Raw genomic sequence first — 7264 nt, 5'->3', positions numbered from 1 at the left:
TGAATGTGAAATAGGCTAGGGAACTTATTAGGCAATTGTTAAAACTTGCAGAGCTCCACCACATCTATTTTTTCTAAAGTATATAAAATCAATTGAAACTGAATTCTTTCTAGTGAAACTTAGGACCGTCTGGGTCTCATTTATTCCAAAGATAATATCCTAGGCTCTGATCTAGAGATATTTTGTGGAGAATCACTAGAAAGAGGCTAGTGAGATCCCTTATTTGGAATTTAATCAGTTTAATTCCTCATTCTTTCTCCTGTGGCTCTGGTCCTTTGCATCACCCCTCATCCCTTCTTATTCATTTTACTTGCACTCCTGTAGGAATGCATATCTCTCTGGGGCTCTGAGTATTCTTCTCTACTGTTCCACCTGCAGAGAGGTTTTCATCTTATCCTAGATCCTGGAAGTGACCTGGCCCTTGTATTTTACCCTCTTTTTTTTTTTTTTTAATTCAGTTTAATTTAATTTTAAATTCCAGTATACTTAACATACAGTATTGTATTAGCTTCAGGTATACAATATAGTGATTCAGCAATTCCATACATCACCAAGTGCTCAAAAATATGGAATGCTTCATGGATTTCTGTGTCATCCCTGGACACGGGCCATGCTAATCTTCTCTGTATCATTCTAATTTTAGTATATGTGCTGTTGAAGTGAGCACTTACCTTTTGTTCAAAAAGGTATGGGCAAGTGACTTCTCACCTTAAAAACAACAACGAAGGGGCGCCTGGGTGGCTCAGTGGGTTAAGCCTCTGCCTTCAGCTTGGGTCATGATCTCAGTCAGGGTCTTGGAATCATGCCCCACATCAGGCTCTCTGCTCAGTGTTGAGCCTGCTTTCCCCTCTCTCCTGCCTGCCTCTCTGCCTACTTGTGATCTCTTTGTCAAATAAATAAACGAAATCTTAAACAACAACAACAACAAAATGGTAGTAACATCAGGCAAAGAATGTGTTAACTACCACTTACTGTGGTAAAAGTTTTTCAATATATACACATATCAAACCATCACATCATCCATCTTAAATTTACATGTGTTTTATATCAATTATATTTCAAAGCTGAAAAAAAGTCAGACTATTTTTTTTTAAGTAAGTCTTTTAAAAACAAACAAATAAACAAATAGCTATGGGATTTCAATCTCCCATTTCCTTGTTGGTGATTCTTCTAACCAAGATTAGGATATCTTGTTTACATTTATTTTCTCTGATAGCCATAGCATCTCATTCATTTTTCAGAAATACTACATAAATACAAGAAAATTCTCATAACTAAGAGGTAAGAAAGCTGAATCACACAGGAATCTACATAAGCTCTTCACTTCAATAAGAGGGTTCTACAACAAAGAATTTTGCAAGGAGGGAAAAACAGGTAGCAATTTTTTCACTTCAGAGTTGCTGTCCCAGTTTCTTTCTCATTGGGGAGTATCTGGAATACTTTGGTTTGTCAATTGGAGAATTGAATTTTTCCAGTTTAACACCTGCTGTAAAAGATCATATTTTGAGCCCCAAACTGAGCTGTAAATTTTGAAGTGATACATGCTCTGAATTACTTTTCTTCCTTGACACAGAACCACTGAGGAAACTTATACTAAAGGATTGCAAACAAAACTTGTCCTCCCCTGGAAAAGAAATGATGTGGGGAAAACATCTCCCCTTTGGAGGAGCTACTGTAAATTAAAAAGAAAGATCTCAGTGTGAAGTTGCTAGTGTTCTGTTGCAGAAGGAAAAAAAAAAAAACCCTATCAGGTCTTTTGGTTGAGTGAAAATTTAAAAAACAAAAGAGAGAGAGGACAATGAAATGTGTGTAACACTTAAAAAGCACTTTTGGAAGCTGGAGACCAACGATTTTACAGGTGAATATCAAGATGGTAGAAAATAAATCTCAGTAGACTGGCAGATGAGCTTAATGAAGTAACAGAGGATGAATCAATGTTTATCAACTTAATCAGCAGTTAATGAACCTCTGATTAAGAGTCACAGACCAGATGAAGTAATGGCAGACAGATATGTCAAGTTCAGAGCAGTGGGAATATCCAGAGGAGAATAAAAGTGTTTCTACTACCCATAAAGAAACAAACACAGACATGAAGCATCGTGAAAAGGCTTTGTACTCTCTAAAATGATTTTTGTAAGAATTAGTTGACCATGGTATAATGTAATTGTTGTTTTCTTTTGTTTCAGTCTTTCTTCTTATAAAGACATAAGACACTGATAGAGTGCAAAGTGTTAATATCTTTGCTAAGGGGGGGCGCCTGGGTGGCGCAGTGGGTTAAAGCCGCTGCCTTCACCTCAGGTCATGATTTCAGGGTTCTGGGATCGAGCCCCGCATCAGGCTCTCTGCTCAGCAGGGAGCCTGCTTCCTCCTCTTTCTCTGCCTGCCTCTCTGCCTACTTGTGATCTCTCTCTCTCTGTCAAATAAAATAAAAATTGTTAAAAAAAAAAAAAAGATCTTTGCCAAGGTTTTTGTTCATTCTTTTGTTTTTTGTTTTGTTGTTGCTGCTGTGGTTTGCTGAGCGCACCCAGCCTCTGGAGAAAGTGGGAAGCATAATTACAAAATTACTCTATTCAGGTTATATCTAAAATAAAATCCATGGGAACTTCTGAATATTTTGTTAGGAAGTGACCAAATACTACTGGATGAGGTAAACTTATAAAAACTTCACAGAACAAGAAGGGATAATTCGTATAGGGTAAGATGCTGGATGACTTAAATAAATCAAACAAAACAGTCCAAATAATTTAGAACTAACAGTTCATTTATACAACAACCGAGTAATTGTCTTGATAATATTTGCTCAATCTAAATTATTCCCTATTTAATCACCCCTCACTGAATTCTCACTCATGTAAACAATACACGACAGTGCCTGCAGCATACAAGAAACCAACACGACTGCAAGTGGCTGGAAGGATCCAGTGACACAATTTTGTGGGTGACACAAAATTCAAACAAGAAGCTTAAAGAGAAATTTGGAGACATTCCCACTATCTAATACTTCCTTGGTTATGCCCACTTGTGAATGGATCCCATGTTTCGAAAAATCTTGACCGCCAAACTGCATTGTTCGGGGAATACTTAATTTGTGTCTCTTTTTCTTAACAGAAGACAAATAACAAATATCTGAGATAGCCAGTTTCCCCACAGTGAAAAGGTACAATTCTACCCCAAAGCAAAGGAACCCAACGTTTTAATTAGTCTGTACAGCTGGATCTTGAATAAAGGTGCAATTTTCATTAGTGTTTTGGACATTTCCAAATTTCTTAAAACCCTATATCCAATTACTCTTGCTCTAGGAAATTTAGGGTCTCAGATACCCTCAGCTGTAAAGAGATCTTTGGACCCCAGAGAACAATTAATAAGTAACAATAGTTGCAACAACAGTGAAGCCCAGCCAAAATCCTTAATTAGGTTTTTATTGAACTCCAGGATACAATTTATTTTTCTAATAAACAGAGTACATTTTAATATGTTTGGCATTTTATTGTTCTACTTACCTTTCAGTTGTGCAATTTTATTTTATTAAACTATGATATTTTTAGCCTCTAAAACAGTTACCTCCCTACCTAGGGTACATCCCCAGAAGCAATTACTTCTTTAATTAGCTTTGACTCATTAATCTCTGCCTCTAACACTTTGCTATCAGGTGCAGGGGGACTTCCCACCCACTTGTACAGTATAATACAAACATCACAATAAGTTTATCTTGATTGTTTCACATTACTTAATTTTTAAAAAAATGAATAGAATTTTTTTTTAGAGGATTTTGTTTCATAGTAAATAGAGCACAACGTATAGAGATTTCCCATATAACTGCTACCCCCTACACACACACGCACAGTACTCCGCCCCCCTCATTATCAACACACCCCACCGGAGTGTACACGTGTTACAACTGATCTGTCCACACTGCAGCATCAGTATGACTCAGAGTCCATAGTTTATGTTAGGGTTCACTCTTGATGTGGTACGTTCTGAGGATTTGGACAAACTGTACAGCGATATGTATCCACCATAATGGCATCATACAGGGTAGTTTCATGAGCCTAAAAATCCTCTATGCCTCACCTTCTCATCCCTTTCTCCCCCATAAGTCCTGGCAACGACTTATCTTTTTTACTGTCTCCATAGTTTTGCCTTTTCCAGAACATCACACAGTTGGAATGATATGGTCTGTGGCCTTTTCAGATTCACCTCTTTCACTTAGTAATATGCGTTTAAGTTTCTTCCATAACGTTACATCTCTTGTTCGCTGTTTTGGGTGTTGTTCTTAGTGCTGAATAGTATCCCCTTGTCTGGATTTACCACGGGTTTTTATTCATTCACCTAGCAAAGTATATCTTGGTTGCTTCCAGATTTGTTAATTATGAATAGAGCTGCTATAAAACATCCATGTGCAGGCCATTCAGATGGCCATAATATATGTCTCATATATATACAGTCTTCATTTGTTGTTCCTAGCTCACATCTGCCAATTCCCTTGAAATTTCCTGAGTGGATATGAGCAGTGGATCTTTTGTTTTAATATTTCGTCTCTCATCATCAGTTCCTGAAAATGCTTCAAAGCCATGATGGTGAAATGGGCATCTTCTTATTCCTAACAAACACCCCTCAAACACAAATGAGTTTATATTAATGAGATGACTTTTGGAAATGCTTTAAAGATGGGGGCTGTTACCAGGGGAACCAACCATGAATAGAGGGTTAGAACCTTCAGGCCTACTCTCTGATGTCCGAGAGGGTAGAAGAACTGGAGCTTGAATCAATCACCAATAGTCAATGATTTAAAAATCAGTCATACTTCTATAATGAAGCCTCCATAAGAAACCAAAAGGAGAATATTCAAAGAGCTTCTGGGTTGGGGAACCAGAAAATTATACATGCCAGCATGCTGGGCTCCAAACTCTGAAAGGACAGAAACTACTTTGTTCAGGACCTCAATGCATTTCTTCATCTGGCTATTGATTTGTATCCTTTAATGTCCTTTGTAATAAACTGATGATCTAGAGTGGACTCGTTGGCTAGTACTGTTGGCTGCTTTAGCAAATTAATTGAACCCAGGTAGAGGGATGTGGGAATCTCCAAGCTTGTCAATTTGAAGCCCAGGTAACAGTTGCCTGGCAATTGGCATCTGAAGTAGAGAGCAGCTTTGTAGGACTGAGCCCTTAATGAAAGGAATCTGATACTATCTTCTCGTAGAACTGGGGTGCAGAACTCCTAGCTGCATCATATAAGTTCTATTTTTATTTTTGTTCATTTGAGAGAGAGAGAACATGGGTGTTGGGGGGCAGAGGCAGGGGCAGAGGGAGCGGAAGAAGCAGACTCCCTGTTAAACAGGGAGCCTGATGTGGGGCTCAATCCTAGGACACCAGGATCATGACCTGAGGTGAAGACAGATGCCACCCAGGTGCCCTTCTATTTTTAATTTTTTTGAGGAATCTTCATATTTTTTTTCCCCATAATAGTTGTAAAAATTTATATTCTTATCAATGGCGCACGAGGGCTCCCCTTTCACCGTATCCTTGCCGGAAATTATCTCTTAACTTTTTGATACTAGTCACTCTAACAGGTGAAAGGTGATATCTCCTTGTGGTTTTGAGTTGTATGAGTTTCTCCGATGATGAGTGATATTGAGCATCTTTACAAATCTGGGGGAAATTTATATGGGATCTTTGGAAAAAAGATTATTCAGTTCCTCTGGCTATTTTATTTTTAAAGATTTTATTTGAGAGAGAGAGAGAGAGTGGGTGAGAGGGACAGCACGAGGGTGGTTGGGGTGGGGTGATGGGGGCAGGGGGAGAGGGACAAGCAGACTCCCTGCTGTGCAGGGAGCCCAACTCAAGGTTGATCCCAGGACCCCTGAGATCGTGACCTGAGCCAAAAGCAGCTGCCTAACAGACTGAGCCAACCAGGCACCCCACCTCTGGTATTTTTAAATCAAATTGCTTTTATTTGCTTTTGAGTTGTATGAGTTCCTTATATATTTTGGATATTAAACCTTTACCAGGTATATGATTTTCAAGTATCTTCTCTCATTCATAGGGTGTTTTTTTCATTTTGTTGTTTCTTTTGCCTTTTAGGTTGATGTTGTCTCATTTATTTATTTTAGCTTTAGTTGCCTTTGCTTTTGGTGCCATATCCAAAAAATCATTGCCAATGCTACCATCAAGAAGGTTTATCCTTCTTTTATTCTATAATTTTTGCAGTTTCAGGTCTCCCATGTAAATCTTTAATCCCTTTCAAATTAATTTTGAGTGGTGTAATGTAGGAATTCAATTTCATTTTTTTCATGTGATTATCCAGCTTTTCCTATGCCATTTATGGAAGAGATCATTCTTTGTACTTAGCTCTCTTGTCATGTATTTGTTGACCATATGTAAGAAAGTTTATTTCTGAGCTCTCCATTCTGTTCCATTGGTGGTCTGTGTGCCTGTTTTTAAGCCAGTACCATAGTGTTTCAAAGCATAAAGTTTTGTAATACTGTTTGAAATGAAAAAGTGAGATGCCTCCAGCTTTTTCTTACTTTCATGATTGCTTTGGTTATTCAGTCTTTGTGGTTCCAGACAAATTTTTGGAATTTTTTTTCTGTGACAAATGCCATTGGAACGTTTGATAAGAATTCAATCTACAGATAACTTTGGGTAGTACAGACAGTTTAACAATATTACTTCTTCCAATCTATGAACATAGGATATATTTCCATTAATTTTTGTACTCTTCAATTTTTTCATCAAAGTCTTATACTGTTCAGGGTACAGATCTTCATTTCCTTGGTTAAATGTATTTCTAAGCACTTTTTGATGCTATTGTAAGTAGAATTGCTTTATTTTTTGCTTTTCAGTTATTTTATTGTTAGTGTTTAGGAATGCAACGGTTTTTGTATGTTGACTTTAAATCCTTTACTGAATTTATTAGTTATAACAGTTGTTTGGTGGAGTCTTTAGGATGTCTGTACATAAGATTATATCATCAGCAAACAAAGAGAGTTTTACTTCTTCCTTTACAACTGATTGCCCCTGAATTCTTCTTGCCTAATTGCTTGGCTATGACTTCCAGTACCGTGTTAAATGGGAGAGGTGTGAGTGAGGATTCTTGACTTTTTCTGATCTTAGAGAAAAAATGTTCAACCTTTCGCTGTTAAGTATGCTATTAGTTGTGCACTTGTCTTTTATTATGTTGAAATACATTCCTTCTCCCCACAGTTTGTTGAGAGTTGTGGTTTTTTGTTTTGTTTTATTTTTGTTTTTCCAGGAAAGGAGGT

At 37.5% G+C, this 7264-nt stretch overlaps 1 non-coding gene across 1 annotated transcript; it reads right to left on the bottom strand.

Moving 5' to 3' along the window:
• Window positions 1–560: 560 nt before the first annotated feature.
• On the bottom strand, window positions 561–667 carry LOC116876120. Its single transcript, XR_004384339.1, has one exon. It is a non-coding gene; the product is annotated as a U6 spliceosomal RNA (small nuclear RNA).
• Window positions 668–7264: the final 6597 nt, after the last annotated feature.

Source organism: Lontra canadensis, unplaced genomic scaffold (genome assembly GCF_010015895.1).
Source record: "Lontra canadensis isolate GAN:19392208 unplaced genomic scaffold, GSC_riverotter_1.0 scaffold43, whole genome shotgun sequence".
In the NCBI taxonomy this organism is placed as follows: Eukaryota; Metazoa; Chordata; class Mammalia; order Carnivora; family Mustelidae; genus Lontra; species Lontra canadensis.
The sequence above is the reverse complement of the archived record's forward strand: the minus strand, read 5'-3'. Positions and strand labels throughout refer to the sequence as shown.